The sequence below is a fragment of the Haemaphysalis longicornis genome, unplaced genomic scaffold (assembly GCF_048455015.1).
Source record: "Haemaphysalis longicornis isolate Haplotype H1 unplaced genomic scaffold, Haemaphysalis longicornis Haplotype H1 scaffold_3, whole genome shotgun sequence".
Lineage (NCBI taxonomy): Eukaryota > Metazoa > Arthropoda > Arachnida > Ixodida > Ixodidae > Haemaphysalis > Haemaphysalis longicornis.
This window is the reverse complement of record NW_027526335.1, coordinates 198537324-198555743: the sequence shown is the minus strand read 5'-3', so window position 1 is coordinate 198555743 and position 18420 is coordinate 198537324. Positions and strand designations below refer to the sequence as shown.

General features: G+C 49.2%; 1 long non-coding RNA gene across 1 annotated transcript; it reads right to left on the bottom strand.

Annotated features, from left to right (window-relative positions):
• Positions 1–831: 831 nt before the first annotated feature.
• On the bottom strand, positions 832–18119 carry LOC144173645 (uncharacterized). The gene is made up of 4 exons (XR_013323345.1): positions 17862–18119; positions 15164–15367; positions 10050–10163; positions 832–1468 (listed from the first exon to the last, which is right to left on the bottom strand). It is a non-coding gene; the product is annotated as an uncharacterized LOC144173645 (long non-coding RNA).
• Positions 18120–18420: the final 301 nt, after the last annotated feature.

The following is an 18420-nucleotide window of genomic DNA, read 5'->3' as shown; positions in this document are numbered from 1 at the left end:
AATGCACCGGCTCATTCCACTGACGAGGGTGCGCCGAGTGGTGGCGCCACCCGCCCAGCTGCCCGGTCCCTATAAGCTAGAAAGGACGAATTACGCACGATCTTCTAACCGATGCTATGAACAAAGTTGTTCTCTCTCTCTCGTGTGTTATAAACTTGTTGGAGATACAGCTTGAAATTATTGAGATGTGTCGGAAGCCGTCAAAAATAACTGACTTAATAGAAACACGTTTTTTAATGCGGAAACCATCATAGCGGGAGATTCCTAGCACAGGCCCTGCTACCCCTCAAAAGCGGAGTGTAGCCGATTACAGCGGCGCGAGTCCCTAAGCCGACGTGAGAACCAGGGGGCGCCACTCAAACATCTCACCGCCAATCGAAAACTATGTTTTAACTAACGCCTTGCGGTTTTAAGCCCACTATTACGATAAAATGTTACGCCCACGCATAATCTGGTGTGGAAAAGCATCACACATCAACCGAGCGCATCGAAACACCAGGGATATTGAGCCCAAGTGAAGCAGACGACAAATGCGAGAAACCCTAAGTCGACGTCACGAAGGCGCACTTCGTAGCGCCGGCCGTGTGCGCGCTCATCGCCGATAGGACGACAATAAATTGAAAATCATATTAGCGTCTCTATATATTCTGTCGCTGATGCTATAAACTAATCTAACCCATCAAATCGGGCAATTGCTGTGGTGCTGGTGCACTTTCAGCATACATGACCATAGGCAGAGGAACACTGAGTGAGAATATTTTTGTATTTTATTAAACCAATTGTTATGTTTTAACAAAACCAACACTTAATAAAAAACTTTAATGTCGGAGGTATTGCTGGGTATCATGCATTTTTACTAGCTCGTTTCTGCGATACAATAATAGGCTCAAGACATGTCATGGGTCCACACACCAGGATTCTAGTAACATGCAGTTACTTTGATGGCAGTCTGCGAGCGTCAGTACTTCAATACATCCCTATGCTGAACTGTTTATTTCATGCTTTCAACGCACGATCAAATGCAATTTCACGTAAGCAAGGTGCAGAGATGATCAAAGATAGTTAAGTGGGATTTACTTCAAGTGATACCGCTGAGCAATGAACCAAATCAGACTCTTTGAGAGCATAGTGGCCTCGCCGCCACATAACATTTTGCGCATCGCTGTGATGCGAATTACCGATATTGCTATTTTTATATGTTGGTGTTACAAAACGCAATCTACTTTCACCGTTATACTCAACGCGATTTTTAATTGTCCATCCTGCCTGTGCATATCTTGTGGTCTGCAAAATTTACTGAATAAAAAAATAAAGTATCGCCGTCGTAGAGAGCCAGTCGCGTGGTCGTCCAAAGTCAAGAGAGGTTGAGCGTGTTTGAGAAGGTCCTCGTGAGGGCGTGCTTCTTGCCACACACTCCGGCGAAATCGTCCATGTCCATGTCAAACAGCACGGCACCGGCAACGTTCGACTGGTGTTGCGGAAGCGGGAAAAGAAGAGAAGGAGTCACGTTCAAAGCCTCTTCCCTGAACCTGTTGAACATTTACACTAAAAACATAACCAGACCAAACAGTATTCAGAGAAATGTACGTAAAAAACATGTCCCGTAATTGGGATTAATGGTGCAAGTTAAAGGTAACTATAATTTGGTTGTCAGCACTTTTTCCTTGTTTAGCATGCAGACACGTTTACAAGGCGTAGCGAGCCGAAGGACCAGCGGAAGTGTGTTGTCCGGGCACGCAGAACCGCAGCCGACCCAGCAGCCCTGGACTGAGAGCATCTCCCGCATTTGAGCGCGATCCTTCGGTCACTTGAAATAAATGAAGTTGAGCAACCACCGCCACCAGTCTCTGACGCGTCTGCGTAAACTAAATTCAGGAATTTGTTCGGAAGACGCAACTGTGGCAGTAGGTCACCGCGTACTCCGAGCCTCCGTCGCGATGCAGTAGCTTACTCGGTGCGATCATTTCTGTGTCAGGAAACTAGGGCTTGGTACACACCCGACGATACAGAAACTACAAGACCTTGCAAACTTAGTTGCTGCTAGCGTTATGAAGAATGTCAGGCTCACTACACAATTTCGTGGCATTGTTAAGTTCAAGCCAAATAAAATCAAATCATCTTTATTTTTCCAAAGAACATCTGGAAGGAGGCCCGAACAATAAGTGGAGGCTGGTCCACTTGACAAGGGCTCGGGCCCGCCTTTACAGCGAGAGTAAAAAATCAACAAGCAAACATACAGCGCAATCAAGTGTACACAGCAAGATAGCCGGCACAGCAGCGGAATCAATTACACAGAGCAAAATGATAACTTATTCAGGATAACACTGCCGTACAAATGTGAAGAAATTTTTTTATCAACATATGAAAAAATTCAGAATTTCTCTCAAGGTATCATTCATGGCGTACAAAAATGTGCGTAGTTTTACTTTACTAGTATTTTCTGTTGTTATTGTCTGTCTGTGCAGGTAATTTATTAGCGTAGGGAGATAACAGCGAAGCATTTGTTCACCAAAGGAAGTTCTCGAAAAAGGTATTAGGCAAGGTTCTGTGTTACGGGCTTTGTATATGGGCATGCCGTTTGTCAGATCTTCAAGGGATAGTAATAAAATTTTAGGGTTAATATTGCCTTGTTTGTATCTCATCGATACATGGTCGGAGTAAACATTGCGAGTAGAAATTAAAATAAAACAATACAAAAGCGGTTTAGTGTGCGCGTGGTAATCTTGATTGGCTATATCTCGAAGAGCTTTCTTTTGGAGTGCGATTTAAGTTCGTTATCCTGGTTTCCTCCAAACAAGGACACAGTAATTGATACGAGAGAGGAAAAGGGGATTGTAAATTTTTAGTTTGATTTGATGCGGTAAAAAGAAACGAAACTTTACTAAAATGCCAACAGACCTTGCAATACGGGAAATAGGAAGATTCATATGTAAATCCCATGACATGTTTTTATGAAAATGGACACCAAGAGATTTAACGGAGTCAACTACTTCCACAATGTTGTTACCGCGTAGAAGACTTCCTTCTTACACAGAGCATGATTGTTTGGGTGAAAATAGAATTGCCTTCGTTTTGTTAACTATTATCTCCAATGAATTTAACTTGCTCTAAGAGTGCAATTCATGAAGAGAATCGTTTATTTTGAGGTGACGTGTCGTTATGCTTGAATTTCGGAACAGTATTGTCGTGTCATCCGCATAAATACCAAATGTTGGTTTCGCACTAATCCTAATTATGTCATTGATAGTTAAACAGCAGGGCGCCAAAGATGCCACATTGGGGAACACCAGCATTCACACTTTTAAACTAAGAGAGGGAATCACCTATCACTACGGCTTGTTTACAAAAGTTTAGGTAAGTGCTGAGAAGCTGAAGAGGTATACCCCGCATTCCATACAGCTCTACTTTTTTTTTATCAACGTTATGTGATTCAGGCGATTGAATGCCTTTAAAAAATCCACGTATACACCTGCTATAAATTGTGTTCCTTCAACAGCCTTTATTAATTTTTTTGGTTTAATAAGGCAAGTTCTGCTGATCTACCTTTACGGAAGCCGTACTGCGAACTAGTTATTGCATTGAATTTAGAGGCGATGTTTGCGATTCTACCATGTATAATTCTTTCTAAGCCTTTAGAGAACACGAGTTCTAATCGTATTGTTAAGCTTAAGCTCAAAGCAAGCGATTTCGGCTGCGGATAACTGAGAACGCGATGGTGTACAGAAGGGCCGTAATTAACGGTCCCGACAGTACAATTCACGCGTGTAGATATGATTTACAGCGTCCACGCACAAGTTAATACTGTTGCAGCTTTACTGCTTTTGATTCTCCGGTTTAGGGTAGAGAGGATGTAGTTTTAGCGCCGCAGGATTCGTTTTTTGCTTGTGAATGCAATGTCTCAAAATGAAGCTATTGCAAAGACTCTCTTACCTGCATTTTATATCAAGGCTCTCATTTCTGATCGCACGTGTAGAACAATATCGCACAAATTGGTCGACTGGAACAAATTCCGAAACACAGACGTCGGAGAAGTCGAGAACATCGAGGAATGGACAGCCAAAATATGCACGGCTGCCGAAGAGGCAACCGAATCGATCGAAACATCGGAAGACATAGAGCGTATGGACCCTCGACTCGCTCACTTACTCGAGGCGAGACGGTCGATACAACAACGATGGCGTAAGCAGAGACACAAGCGCACTCTGCGCAAGAAAATGGCGAACCTCGGTCGAGAGATCGAGAAATATAGCCGACAACTTTGCGCACAACAATGGTTCGCCCTATGCAACCAAGCAGACGGGCAACTACATCGGGGCAGCACCTGGAAACTACTCAGGCAACTCATGGACGAGAGCAAAAGCCGAGAGTTCCAGAGTAGTCGCATGGCACAAATACTGCACGTTACTGCCAAACAGATGGGAGAGAAGGAGATGCACAAGCGTCTAAACGAAAAGTACCTTCCCCTCAACGACCACGAAGACCACCCGGAATACACCGGCCGACAGAACCCAGAGCTCGATCGAGACATCGAAGAATGGGAAGTCCGCCAAGCAACACAAGATCTGAACTGCCGGTCGGCGGCCGGGCCAGACAGAGTGAACAACAAAACCCTTCGCAACCTAAGCGACGCGGCCATCGCAGCCCTGACCCGATACTACAACGTATGCTGGAGACAGGGTCAACTACCAAAAGCATGGAAGACCGCCAAAACGGTCCTACTACCGAAACCCAACAAGCCACCGGGCATCGAGGGACTAAGACCCATCTCGCTCACGTCATGCGTGGGCAAGGCGCTGGAACACGTCCTGAACACCCGATGGAGCCGCTACCTGGAGACGCACGGACTCTACCCCGACGCCATGCTAGGGTTCCGAGCCAAGCTCGGCACCCAAGACGCCATGATATTACTGCAACGAGAAATCCTGGACCCCCCCGGAGGTTCGCCCAAGAACGACAACAGAGCGATCCTGGGCCTGGATTTGCAGAGTGCATTCGATAAAGTCAAGCACTCGGCGATCCTGGCTCAGGTATCGAAGCTTGGTCTAGGAAGAAGATCCTACGATTACATAAGATTGTTTCTCACGCGCCGCACGGCTCGCCTGGAAATCGGAGGCGAGAAGCTGGAGGAGCGCACGCCGGGCAGTGTGGGCACGCCGCAAGGCTCAGTGATATCTCCACTCCTCTTCAACCTGGTAATGATCGAGGTTGCGAGAGGATTGGAGAAGCTCGACTACAACACCAAACATTGCATCTACGCCGACGACATCACCATTTGGGTGACGGGCGGAAGCGACAGCAACATCGAAGCCAGCCTCCAAGCAGCGGTGGACACCGTGGAGATCGCGCTCTCGGGCACGGGACTCCGGTGTTCGCCGCAGAAATCCCAGCTCCTGATCCTGCCGCCAACCGGGAGGCATCGAAAGAAGGCCGCGGAAGAAGCAGCCAAAAACATCGTCGTCCACACAAGCGACGGAAAACGCATTCCGCACGTACCGGGGCTGAGAGTCCTCGGCATCTTCGTGGACGGGGTGCAAACCAACGGTACAGCAACGAAGCACATCGTCACAAAGATGGGCATCGCCACGAGACTCGTGAAGCGGATATCCTCCCGAACACGAGGAATGAAAGAAGGAAGTCTCCTGCGTCTGCTGCAGGCGTTCGTGATCAGCCACGCAGCATTCGCGGGGGCTTTCCACCGATGGACAAATGCGGAGAGGCAGAAGATAGACGCCGCCATCCGCAAGGCATATGCGGGAGCCCTCGGGCTGCTGCACGGCACCAAAACAACGGCCTTGCTGGCTCTGGGAGCACACAACACGCTCTCAGAGATCATCGAGGCGCAACGAACGTCTCAACTGACGCGACTGGGCAGCACGGTAGTGGGCAGAAGGCTGCTCGCGAGAGCGGGCCTGAAACCCCCTGGCGAAACCCAGGAACCTATGAACACGATCCACAACGGACCAGGAGACGCCGACCTCGTGCCGCTACGGGACGAAGTGGTCAGGCGACTCGTCGTCTATCCCCTGCCCAAGAACACCGACCCGGAAAGGGACCTGGGCAAAAGGGCGGCGCGCGCTCTAGCGCTTGCCCGGCAGTACAAAGAAGACGCCAACGCGATCTTCGTGGACGCGGCCAAGTGTCGCGGAAAGCGAGACGCCTTCACGACGGTGGCCATTCGAGCATCCACCGGGGAACTGCTAACCGCCAGCACGGTCCGCACCCGGGCGGCAAGCCGAGCGGAGGAGGCTGCAATTTCAGCAGCCCTCCGCATCCCGGGAACGACCACAATCCTCAGCGACTCGAAGACCGCCATCCGCAACTTCGACTGCGGCGCGGTGTGGAAGACAGCGGCCAAGATCGCAGAAACAGGGACGGCACCCATCCGGTCCACCGTAGCCCTGAAATGGTTCCCGGCCCACGCAGGCAGGGAGCTGGCAACCAACATCGGCAATCGCAACGAAGAGGCGGATGCCGCGGCTCGCGAACTCGCAAAGTGCCGAGCCGTGGCGGAAGCCCCGTCGGACCCCATCGAACAAGACCACAACGAGGAAGAAGACGCAGAACCCATCACCGACTACGGCGAGGTCTTGCGATGGTACCGCGACCAGAGGCAAGCCTTTCCGCCCCCGCACAGGGAACTATCCAGGGCGGAGGCAGTCAGGTTTCGACAACTACAGACGGAAACCGTGCTGTCACCGGCGCTGGCGCGCCACATGTGCCCGGACCTGTTCGAGGACGCTACGTGTAGTGTGTGCAAACGTGAGACAGCGACGCTATCCCATCTCATGTTGGGGTGTGAAAGTGAAGTGCGCGACGGGGGGGACAATGTGCAGTGCTCGAGAGACACGTACCCACCAGATGTGCGCGAGTGTGTGTGTTCGACGGACATCAACCACCAAAGAAGGGTCATCCACCGGCTCGAAGCGGCCTTAGCCAAGCAAGGGCGAAAGAGCGACCCAAACACGACCGACCCCAGACAGGGGAGGAAGTGGACGGGGAGCTCAAGTAGCCCGAGCAAGGCGGGCACGAAGCCTCGAGGTCTACACCCGGACTTATAGAAATCTATAAGTTAGACTAGGGAGCAGCTACGAGCCCTGCGCGGTCGAGCTGGCTCCTAACACGCAGGATGTGTTTCAATAAAGTCTTTTCTCTCTCTCTCTCTCTCTCTCTCCAAGAAGCCAGTTATGGCTGTAGCCCGTTGAAGATATTTTGACAACATAGCTGCTTACGTTTTTAGTTCCACCGTCTAGTTACAACATAACTCAGCCAAACCTTGTGCATGTGAGCGTGTGCCTCGTGAGGAGCACCCAGCGGCGTCGTCCAAGCTAGCGCGTGGGCCTGCGCCACAATAGGAGCTCACAAAAAATGTCAAGAAAAAAACCGAGCGCACGTGAGTATGCGTCTCGTGATGGGCGTCCGCGTCGGCCTACTCGACCTTCGAGAACTGTTGTCCTCGCGAGTTAACTTGCGTTGGCACGGGAAGGTGGGAGCAGAGACGCCGAGTTAGCGAGGCCGGTTGCCAAGGTTTCTAGCGCGTGCTAACGTGGTCCACTTTTGAAGAGGTGTGAGAGCCTTCAGAGGTAACAATCCGGGCCTTCCAGTGGTGACGCACTTTCAGATGCAATTTCGAAAGTCTTTGTGAGGCGCAACGGCCGGGTCTCCAACAAAGGAAGAGGGGCCGCTAGCTCTGCTTCAGTCTTGCACCCTTAATGCGAGCTGCGGCAATTTCTTTTTAAATATCGTGTAGCAAATACAGAGCACGTAAGAAGGGGTTGGTCAGAGCTGACATTAGGAGAGCTGTTTAGAGCGGCGGAACAGATATATTTATTTATAGTAGAACCCACCCGTTGGCAGTGGATGGTCTATGAACGGCTCCAAAAATAAAGCCGAACAGGTACCCAAATCGAGATTTGTCTGCTTCTAAGCGGTTATATAAATACTGAGAGAAACTGAAGGTTTTTATATTGATTTATCTGTAAGAACCCACGGAGCAGGTGAACAAATAAGGAGGGTCGTTATTGCCGGATAACATGTGTCGCCGGTTAAAGCATTGATGTTAATTTTTGTATTCTTTTTGGAAACAGAAGATGTGCATGTTTTACACTGGGGATGTGTAAGCGTAGTTTTTGCATACAGGTTTCACTCACCAAGACGATTTCTGGAAAGCCATCTAAGGTCTGCGTGGCTATAAAGGACGGCACATTTTATAAAGACAGGCGTCTGTGCTGGTGAGTTCGTGCGTTCGTGCGTGTGCGTTGCCCGGCCGCACGCCGGCTTGCCCGCTCGCTCGCCTGCCTGTTTGCCCTCTGGCGGCCTGCCTCCCTACCTACCCGCCCGCTTGCCGGCCGTGTTTTCCGCCCGCCTGTCTGCCGGAGTGCCTACCTGCCTGCCTGCCTGCCTGCTTGCACGCATGCCTGTCCGCCGGCCTGCATACCCGCCCACCCCTTCACCGCCTGACCACCTGTTTGTTTGTTTGTTTGCTTGTACGCTTGTGTGCTTGTTTGTTGTTCGTTTGTTCGTTTGCGGCTGTGGCAGAAAGAGGCCTCCGCCAAAGCACGAACTTTAACTTTCCCGAAGCACCTCGCAGCAGACAGCCAGAAAGACGACTTCCAACAATTTTGAATTTAAATTTTTTGTTCATTCGTATGGGAAGAGTGCGTATAGTCGGGACTACGGGGTGACACAACGCGTAATACAAAGACCGAAGCTTCCCGAGGTAGTAAGGTAGAAGTGGATCGTGAACAAAAGCTTATCATTCGAAAAGAGAACAAAGCGGGGTGCAAGCAAAATGTTTCAGGCGTTCAGTGAGCCATCATGATAGCTCATTCAATACCCCGGTATTTGCTTCGGCGTCCTCGGAATACCTTGAAAACGCGCTTGTCATGATTATACTTGATACGTCGTATATGCCCCTGGTGAAATATTCAAGCCAAGCAATTGTGTTTAAAGGTTAAGCAAACTTCTGAACAGATCGGTGTAGGCTTGGATTTGAAAAGATGGCCTTGACACAATATGTGGTGCGCAGTAAAGCATAACCATCTGCGGAGGAAATATGCGTACAGCATACTTTACACTTTTCTCCAATGCAGCCCCGTCTGTCTGGAGTAGAGTATACTGCATGCCACCTGACGTGTTTATGCATCTATCACAGACTGCAATTGCGTTGCGGGGGGTGATAGAGACCACCTTTGCGGCGAACTGGAGCCTGGCGTGCAATTGGTGTAGCCCCGCTATAATGAAACGCCATTCTCTGTATACAACAATGGTGTGTGTCCTTGACCACTGTCCTTATCCATCAATGTAAGAAATTGCCAATATGGAAACATCGCCGGCACAGCAAAATCCAACGAGCCCGCCAGCTTCATTGGACTTCGCTTCACCTTGGTTGAAGGGTTGCGATATTTTCATACTTCTGCACACTTGAGGAATCGGGTGCGTGTTCCAATATTAGCTAACTAGTAGAGCCCTCGTACAGCGCTGATAGCTTTTTGATTGTACTTGCCTTTTACAACCGCACGTGGCTACGGCGGAAAAGAAAAATGAAGTCAGTTCGTTATAAGCAGGCAAACGTCTCGGACAGCACGGCGTGTTGTTCCTCGCTTATGTGCGGGCCTGACGGCGTCCTCCTAGCGGTAACTTACCACCCGGACATCAAAACTTATTTCAGGGGGAAAGGAGGTTACTGGCAAACACGTGTGACGGTCACTATGTCCTTTCATGTCCGTCCTGAAGAACACAAACTCGGAAACGAACACGCTATCCCCGTACTTTAGAAATTAGGAAACGAGTTAAATGCAACAGGAGTGATGGAAGAGGTGAAAGGATAAAAGCGTACTTGTAATTAAGGGGTGTGAGTTCGAAGTGAAGAGGTATGCCTTCTGTGAGGGAAGCCGGTCGCAGTTAAGTTGCGCTAGTGAAGGGCTTGTGTGCAAGTGATTGAATGAATGGGTGAGTGAGTGAGTGAGTAATCAATTAGTGACGTAGCTAGGTTATAGCCAAAAGTGGCCCAGTGAGCTGTGAGATTGAATAAGGCGAGATGATTTGCTCACCAGGATTTCCCGGCGGGGCCTTCCTGGGTAAGAGATCCACCCGTGCACTCCAGCCATTTCGACGCACCCAGTGATTTCGTTGTACGTGGTGTTCCAGCCCTTGTCACGACAGAACTGCAAACCATAGGTGCAGGATCATTCGAGCTCGGCCTTCTTAACGAAACTTTTGCGTGATGGTCATGCTTTTAGCTGGCAGGACTTCTCGATTTTGAAACGTGCAGCATTCAGTCAGAATGCTAACAGCTTCTTGGAAGCAAAGGTTTCCCAAACAATCAAAGCTCATTTCGTAAGGGAAAGATGGTGAACAAGGAAAAGGTTCTCCTATGCAATCGCAGTAAAGGTCAGAGTAGAAAGTCCATACTGCTTCTACCCTGACGGAATAACGCAATGGGATAGGCGTCGGCTTCGTAGCGGTGGCTATAAATGCTATTTACCATTGCAATAGCCAATCTCTGTAGTATATACAATGTGAGTTTTGTTCTAAGGTAGGCTGCTTTTCTCGCAGATGAGCTTTCTTGTGATGCAGAGGCACTTTGTGAAAGAGGATGAGGACAAGCCACCCAACGTAACGGAGTAGGCAACGCTACATGGCCAGATCAAGGGAAATGCCAAAAACAGTGTTGTATATGACAAAGAAAAAATTAATTTTCAAAGTGATCGCTATCGTAGAACGACACAATAGCACGACCCCAGCAAGCAGCACGCGAGGGCGAGCTGTACTTAAAGTGCGGTGTTCTTGGCGTAATCGGCGGTGCTCAAGCTCCCACGAGAAGCTACCGGACCGAGTTGGCTGTTGACGGCTCCAATGGAATCTCCAGATATATTCAGGTTGTCCGGTCATAAAACCATGGTCTCACCCCTTTTGTTACGAGAGGAGAAGAAGCAATGTAATGCCGTGAGACGCACAATAACTGGCAGACGCTTTGCTTTGATCTTTTCTCCACCTCTGCGCATGCTTAATCCTCACATTTTGACAACAGCGCTCCACCATGACGATTTCAAAACGAAGCACAGGTTCAGGTGGAAATGCTAGGGGGAGAGGCCATAAAAAATCTCTGCGCATGGTGGTTTTATTCGAAAACCCTCACTACGGTGATGATGAAATACACGAGAGGTGAGAATAACTTTTGTTATAGCGAAGCTGTACGTAGCTGATAAGTATTTTGTGTCTGCGAACATATATTTTCAGGCTATACTGGCAGCACAGGTCATTGTTCTCATTTCACCTAGTCCATCATTATGCTTTGACAGCTCTCGAGTATTGGCCAGTCAGGTTTGAGAGCGGCGATTCGGTTATATGGATGGGTCCCATCGTGTAGATTACGCTATACTCATAAAGGCGGGCCATTCTCGGTATTCGGGTATCACACATAAACGGGTTTTCGCACATGTTAAGGGGACACTGCAACACTTTCGATAAAGGCTTTCACTCTTTCTCTCGTGTCTGGAAGCACTGCGAAAGCTACAGTTATCGCCAGCACGGAGCCGCACTGCGTGATTGGCTCGTCGCACCAGATACGCCTTCCGTTTGTGGTTTTATTTTTAAAGTTGCTTTCGAAAAGCGTTCATTGCTGCAACTGAAGGAAAACCGGCCAACAGCCGCTACATGGCGTCAGTTACGTAACTGGGGCCGTCGTAGAAGGTCAAGACCGAGAAAGAGAGAAAAAAATTTTGAGCGAGTTCCTAAGTTATCTGATGAGCATAGAGCGTTCATTTTTGGCAAAGTACTTTGCGACTCCCGAATATAAGTACTGGGCGTGTTGGGTGACAACGTTCCACAAGCATTTATGATTTCAAAGAAAGTTCAAGAAATATGGCAGTGTCCCTTTTAGAGTTGTGCGCTTGGCCAGATGATCGACGGCCGCGATGGTGTCTATCTGACGCAGGACTCCGTTCAGACACACAGGAGTGTCGTGGAGAGGTGAATGCAGCGAAGAGACCCAACGATCATGCCGCCAAACTGGGATACGTTAACGTGTATCTCACACATTTGCTTATGAAATCTTCTACCCGTGTTGGCGCAGTCGGTGTGTGTGTAGGGAATGTTGAAGAGAGGTTTCCCGTGTTTTGTGTAGGAAAGACTTGGATCCCGATGCCACACCATTTCGTCGCCACCGACCACCAAGCGGCCACTATAGCATTTTCGAGTATGGTGAGCACTATATTTGAGTAAAAACAAGGTCATTTCGTCCATTGTTACTAAGTAATACTAACTTTACATCTTTTCTGTTTACCCACATTGGCAGTGCGGAATTGGCTTTAATTAATGGTTTCCACACCCTCCCTTGGCGGAAAGACTGTCAACATAAGAAAAAGCCATAGCTCGTATCTTTAAAAACAAGGAGAGTCGGGGACCTCGCATTTTCTCCTTTCTTCGGTGGTACTGATGCTTTAAAGTGAGCCGTGACGTAGAAGGTTTCCCTGGGGCCTTGCTATTGGACGCTGCGGTGTGAAGAGGAGTCCGCTAACCAATCCGTCACGAGCTGCTCATTGGCCGTGAATTCCTCGGTTACCAACAGGAACGTATTTTGTTGGTAACACGCGTCTGCTTTCTTCGCTTACTTTTGCATTCCATAGACTTACATTATTTCAAAGGCACGATTTCAAGCAGACTTACCCGTTTCGCCTTCGCTTATATGTGGTGGTGGTGGTAGTTGTTGTGGGATCAGGCAGCGTTAGCCTGGCTGGATATGCCGGCAATTGCTCCGCCCAAGCTCCTCCTAATTAGCCACAGGTAGTGTCCTTTTACTACAAGTTTGCCAGCTCCGTCTCCTCAATGAAGCTGAGGAGAAGGCGTGACACGTCTCTTCGCAGCAACCAATGTCACCTCTCGCGTTGTTGTACTGCTCCCCGTTCTGTGTTTCTTGTTCTTGATAATCTGCATTCTCTGGTAGCGTTGTACTTTGAGTCTTCAAAGTCGCAAGCCAAAACAGTCTCATGTCTATAATTTATGGTTGTTCCTTTTTTGCTCCCCTCACCCAATCTCGAATTAGTTATATGATGCACTTCCTCACGTAACATGCGAAGACTACCTCAAAACGCCGTAGTTTTCCACTCTATTGCTCTTGAAATAACCCTCGGCACCTGACCTCATGCCAGTTGTTATTCTCATTACTTTAGATGTCATTTGCACACTACAAAAGAACGTAGTAATTACATTATTTTATTTCGGATTACCAGCGATGGAAACATCCACAGTACTTCATGGTTGCCATGGTCTCACTAAACCCAGAATTGTTGCGTTTGCTCCGCGCTGTTTTGTCCACCGGAACGATCTGGTTGATGCAGAAATCAAGACAGTCGTTTTCAGTTGGCAATGTATTATTGTAATTTATTTTGTTTCTGTACGGGCCTTGGCCATTTCTGGTTACAATATACTCTTTGCACTCGAACTTTGTTTTTTGAGTCTTTATTTTATCTTACACCAAACTGTGAGCTCCGCACTCTTTTCCGCTTTAGTGGACGTAATGAGAGCATGCCCATGAGTTGTGTAAGAGATAATTTGTTTTAGAGTTTAAAGTTTGCAGTGTCACTGGGGCTTCGAAGTGAAATCGTGAATCATGTCTGTATCGAGGGTTGCAATTATTACGGCATTGTGTACTTCAGCATGAATTTCTCAAGAAAAATTGTTTTACTTTACTCCCGAAAAGATCAGTTCGCTACGGATATGAATACGGATTCAAGGCTTTCTCCTGTGGAAGAGGCGGAACTAGCTCACAGCAAAGTGCTGTGACTGCCCTTGTCACTCAGTCTACAATCCTGTGGACACTGTACTTCACTTGGTTTATTTTGTTGTTCGTTCCTCTGTGTGACCCGTTACACAAAAAAGTAGTTTATGTAAGGTTTAAAAAAATCGTGGAAAACAACAGAAGAAAACCTTCCCACGGCAATTTTTTATTACGTCAGTTGGCGCTTTTAAAGCACGTTTTCTTGAATATCCAGGTCGGAAACGAAGCCTCCGTGTTGCGAGTGAGCTATATAAACGTTGGAAGATGAATGGAAATCCGCCTGCTGGGACAATGTTTTTAGATCCTTCGTAGAAACGTCATCATGCATGCGATCGACGTGTATTTCTCTACATCAGGTTTATCACTCTGTTTAGGAGTAAGAATAATTCTAGATCTTTTTAATTTTTTTGAAAGGACATGGGGGAGAAGGGGTCTCTGACGTAAATTGTAATTAGTACATTAATGTCTAGGACAAGTTGTACATGCCACTTTTTCTTTATCATTATTGCATTTTTGTTAATTAGCAAACTGCGTTAAAATGGGCCGTTTCCCTCACTGATAATGTTGGCCGATTTACCGACGTCGGCTAAGACGACACCTTGTCAGTTTTGCAAAGCTACATTTATTAGACTGCAACCATGTTTAACCTGTACAACCAGTGCGGGAAAAATAATATAGTGACCGTTAGGTAGGTGAAAACCAAAATTGTCGGGACGGAGAATACATAAAGGTAGAATGGAAACAGCAGTAACGTCGGCTGCGTACTTGTTGAGCCGGCCGCGAGCTCTGCATGGTGTTCTCTGCTTTGCCGCTCATTGGAGATAAACTGTGACGGTGGCGTTTTGTTGGCTCGTTCAATGGTGAACCGCGTGAATAAGCTTGTACAATAGAGCCAGTGAATACACTTTCACGAATTTCCGCAATGTCTCTTTAAGGAGGCCTCAAGGGCATGGGAATGTCGCCGGCTCAAAATTTCGCATTATGCTGACCAAGAAAAAAATCAGTCGCAGTTGTGAGCACACGTCCACTGACGGTGGTGCAATCAAGTGCGACGCTAGAGAACTGCTATTAGTAACTTGCGGAACAGCTGTATCCCGCCAAGAAGGCGTAGAACTGGCAGAGAAATATCTGAACGCCGCACCTTTTATCCTCACTAAGCAGCTTCTTCGCTGGTCAGTGTTTTAGGTTTGGTGAGTCAGTTATTTTAAAGGTAACAACCCTGTTATTATCCAGAAAGCCAGCAGTCAGATGGTACCCTTCAGGATCGAAAAACTGAGTAACCTCGCATTAGGTGCCGGTCCTCAGAAAGGCTCGCCATCTCATTGAGGCACTGAATGCAAGTAGTACGAGTATATACTGTTCCCCACTGCTGCGTGGCCACCGTACCTGGTGATAGGCGACGTAGCTGGCCGTGTCGACGAGGATCTCCCGTGGCGGAGGCGGGTGCGGGTGTCCCTTGTGACGCGGGTTGGGTGGCTCGAGGGAGAAGTGGAAGCCAGCCAGGGAGAAGGTCAGCAGCACTCGAGACAGCACCAGCCGCGCCGCCTCCTCGGCCGTGTACGACGCCCGCACGTGATCCACCACGCTCGCCTGGAAGCATGTGAAAGGAAATTGAGATATCTTAGTAGGCAAATCCTCACAGCATACATTGTGGTGACGCGTATGGTAACATTCACGGCACTCGGCGGTCGGCACTGATGAAGAGGAAAAAATTTGGCGTTCCTCAATCTGATGGAGTTATCAAGGACTGGTCCGAGCTTTCATAGCGCGTCAAGCAAGTGACCCCAACAACAGAAAGAAGCCGTGGGTAACAGCTTCATTCAGACGAGGGCTCCCCGGTTTTTGGTGTGCACCGTTTGTTCGTGAAGACATATTTCAGTACCCTAACTTTTCACAACCTGCTAGTGAGGGATTCTTAACGGTATGCGGGGTTAAGCGATATCTCGGAGATGACGTTATAGAGCTGCATGGCTCGCACTCGTGTTGGTGAACTGAAAGACCTTATTGCTTCAAGCAAACAAGCGCTATAAAACAGGGCTGAAAAAAAAATTCCCGCGCCTTCCCGCGAGGGGAACACGAGTAAATGCAGAGCATTGGGGCCTCGGTACTGATTGAAGGCAGTGTTGCTTCCATCGCTTCTTCCGTGATGCCGGAGTAGCAGACACGAGTAAACGTGGGCACGAGCGTCAACCAAGGAAGGAAGGAGCAACGCAGTGACTGAAACACGAGCGACCGCTAGCCGCTATATTTGCCGCGCGCCCAGTAGAGGGAGAGCAGTACGGGGGGGGGGGGGGAGGGGGAAGAGCGTGCATGCGCAAGCAGCGCGCGGCTTTCCACGCCCCACCGCGCTGCTATCACGCACCTGTTACGCCGAGACCGCGACGGAGCGAACGGGATGACTACGACGCATGCGCGTGCCAGCTGCTGTTGAGAGAGAGGAGGGAAGGAGAGGCGCACCTGCTGCGGACGCGAAACTGTTGACACCGTCCGACGCAGGAACAGGCGAGGCTAAGAAATGCTCTGCATTTAAAAACGAACAACGACGAGACAGCTGCGCGTCTGTCTCGTCGTTCTTCGTTTTTTAAATGCAGAGCATTTCAGTAACTCACGATGTCACCCGCGTTAACGTCCGTAGTCCGCACGCTCACTGCGCATGCGCGTCGAGTCGAGGCGATACCGCACACTCCCTCGCGAGGGGCATTGGATTGGATTCGAACACTCTCTCGCGAGGGGCATTGGATTGGATTCAATTGGATTGGCTTGGATTGGCTTGGCTTGGCTTGGATTGGATTGGATTGGGTTTGGTTTGGATTGGATTGGATTAAAGTGAATTGTGTTGGATTGTGTTGCGTCATAGCCGCGGCACGTTGCGTCATAGCCGCGGAAGACGCGCTGGGGCCGGCGCATGTGCAGCACTCTCTATTCCGCCGTTTCCTCTCCCTCGGGCGCGCTGCGCATATAACCGGTGTGCCGTTCTCCGGCGAAGCAACATCCGCGCTTGGCTCAAACACCTAGAGTCCACGCCGCTTTACAAGTACGCCAACGTCGTCGACTGGGACCGGCTTACGCAGTCCCCTCAACGTATATTAGCGGCGGAGCGCGCGTTAGGAATTCAGTCAAGGCCGTCTTTGCTTGGCTTTCGCTTGGCGTGACGCTTTGCTTGACTCGAGTAGATGCGACGCATTTACTCGAGTTCCCCCCGTGGGAAGATGCGGGCGGCTTTATTTACTGCGCAACACAAAAAATTACGATTTTCTAATTAGCTCCGCTGTTAAGAAACTGGTGAATATGAGATTGAAACAAAAAAATAACCACATTTTCTCCATAGCGGCGGGGGAGACGGGCGGAAAAAATTTTATGTCCTGGTTTACAGCGCTCGTTTTATTGAAGCAGTATGCACCAACTAGCCAAACAGCATATTTCACTAAAAGACCAAATTTGCTTTCAGAAGACCAAACCGTCCAGGCAGCGGCGGTTAGACCACTGCCTGGACTCTCCAGCCGAGCATAAAAGATACATGCGTTACCGTCTGGTTCTTACACCTGCGTCTACCAAGGCTAAATAGAGCGAATAAACCATTACGGGCCAGCACGTCTGCGAGAACATCTCTTTCTATTTCCAAAGCTCATTTCCGGAAACTTCGCCGTACCTGACGAACGGAGCGACCAAAGCTGTATCTGCTGACGCTTCATATAGTTCAAAGATTAAGAATGCAACGCACGCCCAATGCGTTCAGAGAGTGCACAAGTCTCCAAAATAGACTCGATCAGTGGCATTACTACACTTTCGTAACATCGCTAAGAACTGCTAACGACGAAGTCAGTTACTGTCCCCGGCTCAGCAGTACAGGCGCTAACGGCCACCTCTCGGCGGAATCATGGATTTGTGAGTTTTGCTCATGCTACCAGCAATCCCAGCATGTGTTGAAATTCATAGCTGCGGCTAAAGGACATCAGGACCGCCGCCCAAACGGGTGGTCGACGTCCGAGGCACCATAAATCAGGCTGCATTAAATTTAGTGGTCTCAGCAGTGACTTGAATCTGCCCCCAGTCCCAAGTCATCTTGGTGTACTGAGGTCCTCACCAGCGACTGGGACTCCCGGCGGCTGCTGTACAGGGGCGCCGGGCAGGTAGGTTCCCTGGGCTCATCGACGAGGTCGTGGCTCCACAGCACCACGGCACCAAGCTTCCTGCGGTGGAGGTGACAATACTTGTCAATAAAAGAACCTTAAACCGGCTACTTAGCGAGAAAACTGGCGTCGGCGTTCCACACCGAGAGAAGGCTCCGGGGCACTGTAAAGCAGTCAATAACGCGACCTTCACAGGAACGCAGTAAAAAACCGCGCTGACAGGCAACGCATGAGTCCACCCACCGCCATGTGTTGAAGGGCCCCTGCAACACTTTCTATAAATGGTTTAACTCTTTCCACGCGTCTGGAAGCACTGCGAAAGCAACAGTTATCTCCAGCACGGAGCGGCACTGCGTGATTTGCTCTTCGAACCAGATACGCCATCTGTTTCTGTCGCTTCTGTGGCTTTATATTTTAAGGTACCATCGAAAAGCGTTGATTGCTGCAACCGAAGGAAAACCGGCCAGCAGCTGCTACCTGGCCTCAGTGACGTAATTCGGGCCGTCGATGAAC